We start from the raw sequence: 16,078 nt of genomic DNA on the forward strand, positions 1-16,078 counted from the left end.
CTGTAACTGGTACCAGAGAGAATTGTCTGTGATATTTAGCAAAGCCCCTGGGATTCAGCCTGTTTCCCAAGTCTCTGCACTCGCCTTGGGGTGTCGCACGGGTTTACATGGGTCTCTGCAGGAGCTGGAGCATGTGAAAATAATCTGTTCTCTGCATTTTTGATTCCAAATCAATGCACTTTGAAGTGATTATAGGGTGGCTTTTTTTTCTTTTCTTTCATTTTCTTTTTCTCCATAACAACTTCTGAAAAGCGCCATACTGATCTGGGGGGGGGGGGAGTGCCACCAAGCAGCCCGCTTCTCCTCCTTTTGTTCTCCTCCTAGCAGTGGCATGGGTGAGCTCAGCCCTCTGGGACATGCTTTTAGATTGCAACTCTTTATAGTCCAGATTAAAAAGCCTCTTTTTATGGGTCCCACTGGTTGAAACATGCCATGAGCATGGAGGACTTGAAAGAAACTGGCACTAGAGCCAGTTAATGAATGACCAACATAAATCCCCCAGCTTTCTTGAGCAGTGCAGTCTGAGCAGGGTTGTCCTCAGCCTGCATCCAGCCAAACCTGGGATCCTAGCTGGAGCCAGGGCTGCAAGACTTTTCCCAAAGGAGATGATCCCCCCCAGCTCTGGAATTGTCAGAGCCAAAGCTAGACCAGCTCCCAGCCTCATGTGGAAACAGGAGGCTCACCTTTCCCCTCCCCTGACCTTTTTCCTCTCAGCCTGGTGGTATCCATTGTCTGAGGATCAGTTTGGGATTGAGTTGTTGGATATTTGCTTATATCCCATAATTGTCACCTTGCACGTGAACACAGGAAAAAAGGCAGATCCACATGAAGAAAGCACGAGTGTGCCTTGATCTGTGGTTTTCTTAGGTGGGAGAAGTTTCCACACAGCGCACCGTGGCAGGCTTTGAACCAATTTGTTGTTCCTTTGCTTACAATGAAATTAGTGCTCTTTTTGATGTAAACTATCTGTGAGATTGTTTACTTTGGCACCGGGATGCATGTAGTTTTCTGAGATGCAAGGAATTCAGCTACCGGGGGGGTTGTTTAGTTTAGCTTGTTGCATTTGCAAAGCAGATGGTGGCAGGGAAAATGTGACCAGGAGGACTTCAGGACAGGGCCCAAATGTCCTCTGTGTTAATGATTTCAGTCACAGCTCTCATTCGAGGTGAGAAAGGGCTGCTGTCCTCAACACGGAGCTGAAGCACGGAGTAGAGAACATGGACCTTCTCGAGGTCCCACAGAGAGTGCCCGAGGGAGAATGAGGGTGGATCCCTGCTCGGCTCAGCCAAGTATTTGAGCCTTGTGTCAAGCGAATCATTTTGGAAAAGGCCAGAGTTGCTCTGTTCCAAGGTCCATGTCAGTGCCAAGTTGGAACGGATGCCTGGAAGGCTCTGCCATGTCCATTTGTGGTGTCTTGTGCGTGCTGGGTTGTAGGGCACTGGGAAAAGTGCATCTTTCCATTGTACTTCCATCCAGGAAGACCATCTGCTCTGATGGACTCTACAGCTCTGCTTTATATCCCAATGAGACTTGTCCAAACTCCCTTCCAAGCCTTCATGCCCTTGCTTCTGGGCTTGTTCAGGGCAGCCAGTAAGTCCCTGTTTGGGAGATCTGCACAGGAAGGATCTGAGAGTGATCAGCCCTAATCAAACTTGGCTCTTGCTCGTGGCAGGATTGTGTTCCCCTGCATACCACTGGAGATGCGGCAGGCAAAGAATTTGTCATAGAGTCTGATGACCTTGCCTTCGGGGCGAGGTGCCAGGAATGCCCCATGTCTTCTTGGGGTGGGGTGCTGTCCTCTACTAATGCCCGGCGGAGCGTGATGACAGGGGCGCACACAGGCAGGGATTGCTGGGGCATTTGCTGGCGGGCCTGGTGGGGGAGGATCCCAGATGCCACCACCTTGTTATTTAGGGCAATGGGGCGAGCTGCTGAGCTACATCTTTCACAGCTTCAGCCAATGTTCTGCCCCTGCAGAAACACTTTGTAGACATCCATGCTTTGCCTGTCTAGGTGTCATGTTTCTGGGAGACCTTTATGCATCCTGCTATGAGCCCGTTGCAAATGCTTTTACTCTTCCTCGATTCTTAGAGCTGAAGCACTGTTGTTAGAGGTGCTTGAGCACTTTGCAAGCCTCTGCTGGAAGTATGATGGCTCTCTTACAGGTCAAAAAGTCATCTGTCTTCTTACTGACCTCTTCTTACAAAGGCTTGTTGGATATCAATTGCACATGGACAGATGCTCCTGAGGTAGCTGGGATGTTATTGGGTTTCATCAGCAACCCTTAGCTTTTTAACCCTTGTCCATTTTAGATTTTCTAGAGCTTCAGAAGTCTGACATCCCTCCAACATCTGTATGGAGAAGCTGAGGCATAGTGAGTTGCAATGAAGTGGTTTGCCCCAAGGAAGTCTAACCAGAAAAGTTCTTTAACTTCAATTTTCGTAGAGCCTTGCTCTGAGCCTTGGTCACAACATCCTCCTGTTTCTGGTGCACGAGCCTGCTGGGAACAGATGGAGTGCAACTGTGTGAAGGGAGAGGACATCCTATCCCCTGTGGGGTGGGGCCTGCAAGCTGAAATGTAGCCTCCAGTGATGATCTTGGAGTGCTGCTCCCCAGACTAGGCTGATCTTGCCCTGCTTTGTATGCAAGTGTGGTTGCCAACACCTGCACAAAGCAAAGGCATCATGCTAACAGACCTGAAGAGCAGCATCTGGGACCTCATCAGCTGTGGCTGGGTGCACGGCCAGGTGAAAGCGTAAGCAGCAGCACTGAAGGTGAAAATTAACCTGATGGTCTCAAGCTATGGATTTTGTGATAGGCTCCAGCACGTCTCTGTAGTTGTCCCCCTTGTCTCACTCCATTATGTATCACAGCCCCATCTTTCTAGTAATTGTCCATCTGGATTAATTTGCAGATTAAGCCCTGCAGCTACATGCAGGGGGAGCGCAGAGGAGTGCCGCCATGTAGTACGTCCAGGGGTAGTCTGGACTGTCCAGGGATTCTGCCTGGAGCTCTTCCCAAACTCTATTTGCATTGCAGGTTAACTGTGAAGGAGGGAGTGTTTGTAAGAGGGGGGAAAGGGACACTGGTGTGCATGTATTTTCTGCCTTTGGAGGCTTTTTAATGAAAGCCAACACAGTTGTGTCCCCACAGGTTCATGGATGACCGCTTGGAGCCTTTAGATGTGGATCAGGATGCTGCGTTGGTGGACGCTACACAGACAGCTACTGAGGAGACCATCCCACTCAAGCTCTCAAACTGGATACCAGATAAAAGGCTGAAGTGGAATAGCTCAGACAGGTGGGTGGAGTAGAGCTGGAAGGAGAAAGTGACAATGAAATGGAAGGGTGTAGTGGAAAATCAGGAATTGTGCCTTGCAACTAGTCTAACCAGGACCCAAGGGGAGAAGGTTTCCAGGCATTGCGGTAGCAGCCTTGCAAATTCTGATGGAGAGATGGATGTTTTTTGTTGTCTTATTCTTCCATGCAAATGAACAAGCATAGAGGTGTTTGACAAACAACAGCTAACCCTGAACTTAACCATTGATTAAATGCTGTTGCAAGACACCACTACTTCAGCTCATGGCAAAAGACAGTTAGAAAGGGAGGAAAGGGGAGTCTGTAGGAAGGGAGAGTATTTAAGGAATACCTCGGATGTCCTCTCCTTGGCTGGCCATTTCAGACCCTCTGCACTCCAAGCTTGCCCTAATGACTGCAGGACCTGTTGTGGTGCCAGCACAAAACCTTCCCTAAGCGTGCACTGTGGGCACTCGCTTTCTTGTGGTGGGACAGGACAGGGCAGGATGTTCACTGGGGGTAGGTGTGAAGGGAACAAACGTATCAGGGATGTGTGGAACTTGGGTAAGAGAAGGGCCCTGGCTTCTGCACAGATTTCAGCTGGAAGCTACTTTAGCACCTGGTTGTGCAAGAGCCTCTGTGGTAGAGGGCTTGTGTGTGACAGACAGGAAGAGGGCTGTGCCCCTGTGCGCATAAGGAAGTGCATGTAGCAGCTGTTGTAATTGTTCTAATAAAACAATATTTCCCCGAATTTCTCCTCTGGCACCTGGGGACCCTTCCCAGAATGCCCTTTCCAAAGCTTCTGTTTGATTTCTAGGGCAGATGCACGCATGCGCGTGGCCTCATTCATGCAAAACCCATGGTTCTGCCAGCGCATGGCTCCTTTCCCCTTTGCTGACAGGGAAGGGGGAGTGTTGGGATTGAAATAATGACAGAGCTGATTATAATTAATATTTTTTGTGTCTGAAGAGTGAAAGTCCTGCCCAAGCCCCCCCAGCTGAGCACAAGCCAAAGCACTATATCCCTGTAGGGGTGTGTTTTATTACTGACGCTCTGCGTGTCGAGGCTGGTCGCAGGGTCTGATGCTGTGTGTGTGGAATTTTTGTGGCTATTTTCTATTGTGCCAGTGAAAAGCAGGATCCCATCCGTATAATAAAAAGGAAACTTGAAGGTTTCCACGCCTACATGGAGGTGAATGTTTTCAGCATTACTGTTTTAATTGCTTTACCTTCCCGTGACTTCCCTGTATTGCGCACAGTGCAAATGCTGGAGCAGATGTTACAGGGGATGGAAGATGATGGGACTCCCAGTGCCCCTTCCCCAAAAGGTTTTGGCTGTTCCTCAGTTGGGATGGTCAGTAGCTGGGTTGTTTTACAGTCTCATAATGCTTCATTGGGTGGAGCTGTCAGGGTTCGTTTCATCCCTGACTGTTTCTCTGTCAGAAGCAGGGCTCTGCTGGGAGGATGAGGATGAGGAGAGAAGGGGAGGTTATGACTGCTTCTTACCCTCCCTTGACCAGCTGAGTGACCTCAAGCAGGCCCTTTCAGCTCCTCAGGCCTACCTTTTGTCTGCTTACCTGGTGTCACAGAACAGATCGATGGCTAAGCTGGATACCAAAGCCCTTCTTAGCCAGGTTATGCACACAGACCAACAGTGAGCCAGCTGCCTCTCCCAGATTAGTCCAAAGCTCTATGCTGCAAGCTCTGGTCACTTCAGGGGGCTGAAAGGGAGAGCGTCAGCACCCACCAAATTAACAGGAGGAGGAAGGAGTAGTTTCCTGAGTGGTACCTTAAAGGAAGGTAACTTTAACTGGGAATAGCAGCAGTATTGGCTGCAATCCTGCTGGCTTACCAAAATGCTCCAAGCATGCTCTGGAAAATGTAGAGCCCTGGGGACCCAAGTTGTGTTTGTACCTGTGCAGTCCTTTGTCTCCCAAAGCAAATGTGCCTGGGCACATTTCCTAGGAGCTTCCAAAGTTCCTTCCTCTCTCTGTCCTCCCTGCAAAGGGTGCTTTGGCTTTGCTATAGCTCCTTCTCTTGCCATCTTCACAGCTGAGAACCTGTTGGGACATTGGCTTATGGGTAGCAGCTCACAGCTTCTCCAGTTGGCTTCAACCTTGATTTAGGGGAAGAAGAGGATGTCTGTATGAGGTGGTTTGCTGTCACCTGTGCCCATGTCTACAGCAGGAGATGCCTTGGGAATATGGCTGGACAAACCAATCCCCGGTGGCTGCTGCCTTCATTTCAGGATGCTTTTCTCTCTCCCACATTACTGGCCTGAATATTGCTGTTGCTAAACCTTCTGCTTTCTGCCCATGATAACATGGTAACAAGAGCAACCCATAAAGCTACTCAACTTCTGAGCTTCAGTCCTTGACCCTGGCACACCAGCTTGTACTTGCAGTACCCACAGCCCCCAAGTGATCTGTTGTACAGGGGGCCAGATCCTTTGGGCTTTGAACTTTCCATCCTGAAATATATATACATATATATGTTCATGTTTGACAGAGATCTCAGCGTCTTTCTCTGAAATTTCTATCATTGTTTTCACTGTTGGTTTTTGTTGTTTGTTTTTTTTAACCTTTCAAATCCTCTTTTTCCTTACCCCCAGAAGAGCTTGCTCAGTGTCTAGAGGACAAAGCTGTGTGGGGATGCAGTCTCCCAGCAGCACAGGAGCCGCCACGAGAGGGGAAGGGCAGCAGGATGGCTGTGACAGAGCGCACACAGCTACTGCCCTCAATTAGCCCGTGTAGCAGGCACATTTGAAATGAAAGCACAGCAGGTCTCCGAAGGGTTCCCTTGTGGGTCTTGCTGAACTTATAAGCTGGGACCACAGCATAACTTAATTTCCTGAAATGTCAAGTGGCTCACATTGGCTGCCTGCTCTATTGGTGTTTTTCTTACTAACACATTGTACTCCCATTTCCTGCAAAAAATTCCTATCAGTGCTTGATGAGTGCTTAATAAGAGAAATCAGTAAGGACAGGGAAAGTTCACTTCCTGCAGATGAATATAATGACTATTAGCTTTCTTCTGGGTTGCCAGAGGGAGTTTTTTGGTTGTGGCTTGATTTATTTGTATTTTTTATCTGCAAGGCTGAGAACATTGATCCAAAGCTTTATCCTGCAAGTGCTGAGCGCTTCAGTGAGCTGTAGGAGGCCCTCAGCACACATCAACCTCACCAGAAGGAAAGGGTAGAGTGTCCCAGGTGATAAAGCTGAGAAAATTCTTAAACTTGGAAAAGTAGCAATGTTAAGGGTATAGCTGACAACCTCATCATTTTGTTACCTGTCTTGTGATAGCCTGTGTTTTCCACTTGTTTTTGCAAGAGAAGAGGGCTTGTACAGTTGTGCTGTCGGTACAGATCCCTGTGAAGGGGGCTAAAAGGCTCAGAGGCAAGTCTGGAGGATCTCAAATGGATTTGTTGTTATTTTTGAAATCTTAGTTTCCAGGCAAGCTTGCACTATCATTTTTTAGGTATGATTTGTGAGTTCAGTTCGTTGTTTTATTCAAGATTAGGCTTTTATCATTGCTGTGTGAGGTAATACTCTTTTAGTGCTGGGGATGTTGGGTTTATAGGGAAGCTGGGGAGAGGGGGAGAGAAAGCCTTTTCTTTATGATAGCTTTTATGACTAATTCTAATGCTCCTTTCTAGAGCTTTTCTGCTTCAAAGTGCTGTGCAAGCTATTAGCTAACTGCACAGCTTAAGTAAATGAGTAGGTAAATAAAACTCCCTGCCATTTGAAGGGCATTTGAACTCCTCCTAAACCCTTGGTATTCCCGATCAGCGCTGTGTCTCTTAAGAGTCAGTCCTGGGTCTCAAGTAAGGTACTGAGCAGGGAGCCACTGAGAGCCACACACCGGGAAGTAATTTGGCAAAGAGACTGACGTTTAGGCTGTCTGAACATCGGCCTGAAAGTAAAATAATTTCTTCTGGCTGTTTGCTTTCCGAATGAATGCCTTTTGCGATCTGGGTCCTTTCCTCTCCTGCTTTCACCTCCCAGCTCCTGCCTCAGTCCCTTGCACAGGGCTGTCTGTTCCAGCTCCTCACATCTCTGGGAGGGAAGAACTATCAAACGGTTATAACTGGAAGGTTATAACTGGCCTGATTAAAAGCCAGCAACATATTGAAAGTGATGCAATTTTTATGCTACTACTCCCTATTTTGTAGAATGTAAGGGCCAACATAAGAGAAACTGATCAAGCAAAAATAAAATACAGTAATGGGTGTTTTAATACCAAAATGATCATCTGCCTTGGTCTGAAGCTGAGTTCATATTACCCTTCTTGAGAAGGAGCAAAGTATATCTTGTCATCACACTGCAGGCATAAGCATATTCCTTAGTTCAGCTCCTTCTCATCGGCGTGCATTACATAGCCCACATGCGAGGGTAATCATCTGGTTACATGGTAATGTCTTGGTACCCTAAATATTGGAGTGTATTAAGACACCAGAATAAATTAACCTTGATGTAGGCTACTGCCTGTTGCAGAGAACAGATTCATTAATTTTTTGTTGCTGTTGTGTCCTCAAGTCATCCCTTTCTGCGGATGTATGCGCGCTGCTTGGTGGAGGAAGCACTAATGCCTAATCACATTCTGCAGAAGGCCATTTGAGATGATTAAGAAATAGCCTATTTGCTTTCTTTTGAGGATTATTATTGCAAGCAGGTGCTCGTAGCATGGCAAAGCATATACAAGGGGGTATGAAGGAAAAAAAAAATTAGTCTTGTGGTTTTGGGTACAACCACGTGTGACTGTCCCACCTTCTGCAGTTGCCCTGTAGTCTTTCAGGGCCTTTTTGGCTGAAGGGAGAGACCCATTTCACTGTCCTGTGGGGCAAAGGTGAAGTTTTGTGCTTAGCCAGTGTGACGGTGATGTAAATTTATGCACTAATAAAGTAATAAGGACGTTGCTTTGCATTAATTTTACCACTCTTGCTACCCAACCTTCTGCTACAGTTTTAAGAAGGGTTATCTGAACCAAGGAGAGTGACAACTTTTGCACTTCCCTGATAAATCCTCTTTTGGGGGGGCTAGCTCCATTTGCATCCTCTGCCCCAAAATAAGTTGGAAGGGGCTTTTGGGTGCTGTGGGGGGAGTAGCCAGCTGGGGTCACTCAAGAGCATTGCAAGAGGCTCGCTTGTCTTCTCGCCCCAAGGGGCCGAGATATTTAGACAGCTGCCTCACTGTGAATGGGACTCTCTGGCAGAAGAATTAAGCAAAGATTAAAATCAGTTTTAGCTGTTAAATGTGTGCTTTGCACAGCATTAAGTAACTAAAAGGCTAATTATCTTTGAACTTATGCACGTGGTTTAAGATGTGATCCACACAAGTTGATATTTTTCTGTTGTCTACAAGGAATGGAAAATGAGAATAAAAATGAGATGCTGGTGTCAGTAAGGTCACAACTTTTTGAGTAGGTCGGAGATGGTGCCCAGTCTGCAGGGAAAGAGGGTGTTGACTGAAGGAAAATAGGTTAAAAAAATCATTTTAACACTTGTTGTTTAGATTCTTCTATTAATAGGAGTTCAAGCTCTTTAAGGAAATACAAGTGTGCATGAAGGTAGGAAAATGAGATTGCTCTGAAAGAAAGCCAAGCTGATACCTGGAGGGAAAACTTGCTGTGAATGTTAACATTTGCTGTGTACAGAGAGTGAAATCTGGGAGGTGGAGAGTGTTGCAAAACCTACACACTCAGTGCAGAGTGAATTAGATTAGATTTTAGAAAGTTTTGCAGAAAAAGAAAGAATAATTTGGTGCTGAGTTGCAGTACAGCATGGAGGTGCTTTGTACCCCTGTGCGGGCGGGGTGCTTTGGGAGCTGCACCAAGCTGGAGGTATCCATGTGGTGAAGACAGAGACAATAGGAGGAGGTAACGCTGTTGTTGTAATGTTGGTGCCATTTTAAAACCCTTTAGGGAAGCAAGTGAGCATTGCCAAATGGTGATCAAAAATCCTGGATCTTCTCATCCAGCATGAGCCAAATCATGACATAAGATAAACTTTTTTTCAAGCTTTTTTTTAAAGATTCAACTTTTTTAACCTTTAGATCACCCTTAAATTGTTTTTCAAGCTTCTTTCTTAACCATAAAGTGTACAATTACTACATAAATATTACCAGGAATCAGAAGTGAAATTATTACAGAGTTACTGAGGGAGGGCTGGTCGATGGCTTCTGTCTCACTGGCCCTTTCAGAGTGGTTGATGCTCACTTCATGAGCCACTAATGCCCTTCAATCTATTGTCCCGTGTCTGTGCAGTTGATTACTACTGTTCAAGTGTAACATTTTGCACTGATTTTTACTGAATTACACCTCCTCCCCTCATTTCAATTCTTCCAGACCATCAAGGTCATTTGACTTCTGATCCTCTGTTCTATATAATGTCAGCCCTTGCAAGCTTTCTTGCATGCAGAAGTTGTATTCATATTCTCTTATTTCATTTGATTTTTTGTTAAGCTGTTGAATAGAACTAATTCTGAGGTATAAGGCTGTCAAACAGAACAGCTAAGATCATGACACTTAGGAAATGGTCATCACATCTACCAGTCGCATACTTCAAGCAGCAGCATTTTTGCCCGAGCTAGGAGAAGATTAATAGCTACTTTTCTCCTTTTCTTTTTGTTTCATGGTTCCCTCGGTGTTGCAAAGCACCTGAAGGGCAGTGGCAGGTAGTGCTTAAAGCAGCTGGATCCACAGTCCTGACCTTCTGGTCTTAACACAGAGTCAGTCACAGCCTGACCTCTCGCAGACCTCTGTAGCTTGTCGTACCTCTGTTTAGTCACCTGTAAGGTATGGATGAGTACAGTTGTTTCCTTCAGTAGTGGTGAAGGTTTCTGTACTGAGGCCTGACCCAAGACAAAAGTCAATGAGAACTGTCTGCTTTCTCCTCAGTAGGTGTTGAACCAGGCCTGAATTATAGGACAATAAGACTTTATGACTTCTGAAGTGTAAGGTATGGATTATGCATTTGAGAAACCCATTAGGAGCAGTAACATGCTTTAACAAAAGAAAGATCTCTAGCCCAGGCAGCTTTGATTGTAAGATATCAAGGGAAAAACAATTTCTTTTAGTAATTTAACAATGCAAATAGGTTCTGAAGTGATGATGGGAAGATGAATATGCTACTTAGAGTTGAGCTGAGCAGCAGCAAAGTGTTGGTGTGGCAGGGTTCACAAAAGGCAGCCTTTGAATGACAAGCACCAGCTTGGGCAAGAGGTTTTCTCTGGGTGCCAGCCAGGAGAGGTTAGGGCTCTGTGCCGTGAGTGTTCCTCCTGACTCCACCGCTCTGTCCTTATTTCCATGGCTCTGCTGGTTGCCTACCACCTCGGAGAGGTGCTGCAGGCACTTTCTAATGGGCTTGTGTCATTGGTCAGAGATCTTTGTGTATGTAAAATTTGGGAGAGATCTATACCATCCCTGCACAACTGATGTTTGTAGATGATGGGTGAGGCAGCGATGTCCCAGAGAGCTACAGTGCCTTGGGCTATTATCTCATAAGTCAAGTAGGGTTGGGCCTGTTTGTTTTTGGATGGGGGACTTAGAAGGAAAAGTTGATTGCTACAGTCAATTTGACTTGGTAATTCAGAAGGTGGTGCTCTTCCCCCTAGATGGCATAGGCTGACATGCCGGAATGATTAGGCTCACCACAACTCCTAACCTTTTGGAAGAAATGTAAAACCAACATCCTCACCTCTTGAGATTGAGCATCACGGGACTCCTGCTATTACCCCCGAGTCCCAACCAAATTCCATCTCAAGGCAACCGCACCCTGCAGATGGAGATCCACCCTGCCCTTTCAGGAGGATGCAGGAAACTTTGCTTTCACTGCTCGGTCATGTTGTACCTCCAGCTGAACTGCTGCAGATCTCAGTACAGATGGCAGCAGAATTGCTTGGCCTTTCAATTCACTTGTGCAAGTGTCCTCAGTAGAAAAGGACTGTTTAAATGGGAGGTGTTTTCCTGCCAGTAGGGATGTTGGAAGCCTTGGTGGGGCCTGGTTTGAGCAAGAGCCTCCCTGTGCTTCAGGCAGCGTAGTGGCTCCCTCCTCTTTGCCTCTAGCTTTCCCCACTGCAGCACATTCCCTCTGCTGGCACCCCTATCAGAGGCATGCACTGCTGCCCGCTGCCATCTTAGAGGGACAGAAAACATTTTTGTTTTGCTGTTTTGTACACTTCTTCCTATGCCAGTGTGGCTACTTGGGCCAAATTCTGGAGCGATGTAAGCTATTTAGCAGTAGGTAGGTGCAAAGTGCAGCGATTTTGTGTGCTGAGTGGGTGGTAAGGTAGGGTTGCAGCAGGAAAAGCAGCCAGGAGGATGGCATTAGATAAAATGTTCTCTGTGAGGAGGGCTGCTGGGATGGGAGCTCTGGTTACTTTGGCCATGGCTAAAGACAGATTTGTGCTGTATTTGTTTATTTTCTAAGCTGTGAAAGTGCTTGTGCGCATTCTTCTCTTTTGCTTTAGCTTAAACCTTTCTTAATCCTGTTAGCTGAAATAAATCCTGAACCCCAAGCTAAGTGGCTGCATGGGCGTTTGAACCAGCTGAATTAAATCTGCATGAAATCACCCAGAGCTGAAGAGGTGCCCTTGCGTGGGTAAACACAACCTTACGGTGACACCTTCCTTCCAGCGTCCCTGTCTCTCCCCGCTGTGCTGCTCCTGCTCTCCCCTCTTGGCAGGAGAGCAGCAGCAGCTTCCTGCTGGGGAGGTCACCTCGCAGGAAAATAAGCAAGCTCCTGTCACCACTGCCACAGTGATGGTGCAGGAAAGGGGCTGGGTGGACTGAAACCAGGCTCTCAATTTAGGGTCCTTGTAGTCGAGAAAGGCTTGCAGAAGGGAAGCCTGTGTGCTGGCAAGGCCAAGTCCCTGACCTGGTGACATGTAGAAATGGGGACTGATCCCAGTGCCAGCCCTGGCCAGTCTGCGCTGTCCTGGCAGAGCACGGTGGGAGAGGCGTGCAGCTGGGCTTAGCTCTGGCTTTTGCATATTCTTTACCAAGCGTGTCCTGTCTTGACAGTATTTATGCAAATTTTTAAGTAGGGGAAAAAGCTGTCACGTAAAACCAGAAATTCATCTGAAGGCCAAATATGTAGGCTGGTTGGCTTCTGTTTTTTTTTTTTTTTTTTTTTTTTTTTTTTCAATTAAAAATAAAGTAACCTATAAAATGACGATCTAGTTTAATATCCTCATTATATGTTCCAGGCAGTATCTGAGTCATGCCATTTTCTCAGTGCTTTGTACCCCTGCGGGGAATGTAAAAGTTCCATTTTTGTAGTATTTCGTGGTCCACCCATATCAGATATGCCAGGTGAGAGTGCTGGGGCTGCAGGCAGCATGAGTGAATTCCCTCCAGCTAAAGTTGCTGGTGGTGGAGACAGGATCCCCAGGTCACTGTTTCAGGTGAGTGGCTATGTTGTCCTGTCCTTTCAATCCACATCATCCTTTTGAGTGGAAACACACCCAAAGTCCTGAGATCTCTGAAGTCCCTAGTAGAGTGTCTTGCCCTTATTTTTATATTTGGTTAAGGGAGCTCCATTCAATTTAATTCCTGACCAGTGCTAAGATCCATCACCTTTAATTGTCATTGAAAAAATGTTTATGATGAGCTACAAAATCCTTCTCCAGCACTGGCAGAGATGCTGCATGTTCTCATGTCCTGATCAGCCAGTTCACATCAACAAGGACATTTCTCGTGCAGGTAGGGGTCTTCTGGCTTGCCCAGACCATTTCAATTGGGTATTTTTGCAGAGATAATTAGCAGGATGCTTGCTGGTTAATGCCAACTGTGATAATGGGTTTTGTGACGCAGATTCTTGTTCACTAAGAGGCAGAGTAAATCAGACTTGCCTCGTGGGATTTGCATACCACAATAGTCCAGAGATTGTAATTATGAAGAATTATTTTCCTGAGGACTCGAGGTCACAGTTAAGGTACAGCAACCTAAATCTCTCTGATCAGCTTGCAGACCCACTTATAAGCCAAGGTGTCAAAGCTACCTTTCATATGACTAAGATCATGTGTATGAAAGGTTATCGCTGCTCAGCTAATGCACAAACAAGCATCTTAATCTGTGGGACGGACATTATCTTCACTTTAAAGCACTTTGTAACTAATAGGAAGGGGCTAGAAAAAGGAGCTCTACTTTGGTTTACAGACCCCCCACCCACTAAGTCTCCATCCCCTTCACAGCCCTGAAAGCTCCTGGGACTTGGCAGGTCTCCGCCTTTTTTTCTACTAGAATCACAGTTTTTTTCCTTGGGCTGTGTCTAAATTTCCTTGGCATGGTGGGAGGGGATGATGTTACAACCACTCCAGGGAACGCAGTAGCGTACAATTATTACTTTTCAGATATGTTGCACAGATACACTTAGAAATCTCCATTTTTTTTTCCATTCCTTCAAAATACATGGCTCTAGCTAATGCACTCAGAGCCTGCAAGTCCCTGACTCTTTAATACTCAGGAGGATGACAGCCTGCAGTAAATAAGTCTGCACTGCTGGACATCTCAGCTCCCTCAGCCATTTTTATGCCCAACGTTGGATTGAACCCAACGAGAGGACCTGCACGCCTAGTCCCAGCAGGCAGCACAGCACTGTGCCCTGTTTGGCTTCCTTGTGCCTCTTACAATCCGTGTTATCTCAGACCTTGTGCTCCTGGGTGCACCCCACCCACACCATCCCCTTCTGCAGGGCACGCAACACAGCCTGTCGGCACCGAGCTGTAAAAACATCACCTTCACGGGCTGCAGCACCGCTCTCAAATTGTTTTAGGCTTGTTGACTTCAAGCACAGGCACACAAGCAACTCATGTCTCATGGCCACAAGGCCAAGTGTCATACATTATGGGCATGGCCAGTCTGCTCTAGAGCCAAGATAGCCTGGGGCAGTGTTGGCATGGGATGTTCTGTGCTGCCTGGCCTAGGAGGCTGGGAACTGCTTCCTAGGGTGGATGCCAGTAGTGATATAGGTACAACCTTCAGCTGCTAATAAAATTGCTCTTCTATGTGCAAGGGTGTAGCTGCATGCTGTTAGCATTACAAATGACAGGTTCCAGCCTTGCTGCTGACTTAGATGAGACTGTTATAATGTTATCTTAAATATTCTTTTTTTTTTTTCCTCCCTGAAAGCTGACAGGCAGAATTTCTTTTCTGTTTAAGGCCTAAAATTCTTCCCTATCCTGTTTTTTTGTTTTGTTTTGTTTTGTTTTCCTTCTTCCCCACGTCCACATACATTAAAAAAAAATAATTTCTGGAAGTTTGGATGCTTTTCTGAAGCATCTAATAGCACTGAGGATGTGAAATACTCTATTGAGTCCTCTGGGAAACCTACAATTAGTGGGATGAAAATACCTTCTGTACATGATTGAGATCCTGAAACAGCATGAGTAATTAAAATGCTATACAGGACAGAGTTGAAAATCCTTTCAGGATTATCACAGTGAGGCATTGTTTAAGAGGATGTCCTTGGGCTGGACAGCAGCAGCATTGCGTGCAGTTCCTGCCAGGGCTGGGAGGTTGCAGACACCATGTGCACTACCTGCTTAGTCTCGTGTTTTCTTCCATTTTTACCCTCACTGTTCCAACTCAGAGGAGCTCTTCATACCATACTTATTTCATCTGAGGAGGACTGCAGATTGTTTGGTTGTGGTGTTTTTTTTTTCTCTTTGTTTTTCCAGCCAGTCCATAATGATGCTGGGTTGGTAGTGCAGAGCCAGTAGAGGGAAACCTTTAGAAAAGGTGTTTTCTGCACATCTACTTGTGTACTGGTCTTACCCCTTGCATTTGTGCATCCAGAAATAAGAGCTAAGGAGCTTCCACAGACCTGGTTAAGCACTTCAACACCTAGTTTCAGTTTCTACGGGCATTTTTTGTTCCTGAAGATGCACACAGAGCTTTCACAGTGCCTCAGCTCAATGGATATCCAATTGTCTAACTTGGTCGGGATCCTTTGAAATTCCCACTAGGGGTCTACCTGCTGTGAACCTGAGAGCCTTATGAAATAAGATCTGAGTAGACAGAGGGTTTTTTCCTTTGATTTTCTGCCTGCTAGGAAAGGCTTCCTGGAGGTGCAATTCCCAGCATGACAAGCCCTCATAGAGTACATACAGAAACAGCCTCAGCAATGGCAGAGGCTGAAAGATCTTTATAAATTATCATAACCAATTGGTTAGGACTCAAAAAGAGATTATATAAGTAAGCATTAATTAATTTACTTTTGGGAAGGTTTGTAAAGCTCAGCATTGTTTTGGGAGTATGAATGAAACTTTTATTATGAAATGTGTGTTGGAGGGTAAGGTCACATTTCTGCTTCTTTGGTGGAAAGTGAAGCCAGACAAAAGCTTCCTCACACAAGTACCAGTGCAAGCACGGTTAGCAGATGTCTGCATCCTGTCTGATGTGGGGTGGCATTAGCAAGGTGATACGTGTGGTTTGGAGCAGGGGGACAGGCTTTATCCACAGCAAGCTGGAGCAAATTTGAGTTGAATGACACTGCAGGGAAAAATGGGAAAAAGAAATTTTCCTTGGTTAGGTGTAGGTAATGGGACCGGAGGAATTGGTGTAAAGGTATGCGTGAGTGGGCCAGACCTGAGCCATGCATGTGGGCAGGGGGGAGCAGACTTGAGTATGAAATGGGTTAAAAGGATGTGTGGTAAGAAGATGGAAAAAGGAGGGGAGCTGTAGGCTGGGAAGGTAGAGGCTGAGTCCAGCATGACAAGGGTGCTGTGAGCTGGCAGGCAGGCCTTCGCTTTTCCAGACACAGTTGCTTCTGACTACCCATTATGC

The 16,078-nt window shown here is 46.3% G+C and overlaps 1 long non-coding RNA gene across 5 annotated transcripts in view; it reads left to right on the plus strand.

Moving 5' to 3' along the window:
* The window catches only part of LOC137861080 (uncharacterized), a 116,641-nt gene that overhangs the window by 65,219 nt on the left and 35,344 nt on the right, over window positions 1-16,078 (plus strand). For all 5 annotated transcript variants that reach the window (XR_011099361.1, XR_011099362.1, XR_011099364.1 and 2 more), the window contains one exon: window positions 3,154-3,300. This is a non-coding gene — a long non-coding RNA (uncharacterized lncRNA). The remainder of the gene's footprint in view (window positions 1-3,153; window positions 3,301-16,078) is intronic.

The sequence above is a fragment of the Anas acuta genome, chromosome 9 (genome assembly GCF_963932015.1).
Source record: "Anas acuta chromosome 9, bAnaAcu1.1, whole genome shotgun sequence".
Lineage (NCBI taxonomy): Eukaryota > Metazoa > Chordata > Aves > Anseriformes > Anatidae > Anas > Anas acuta.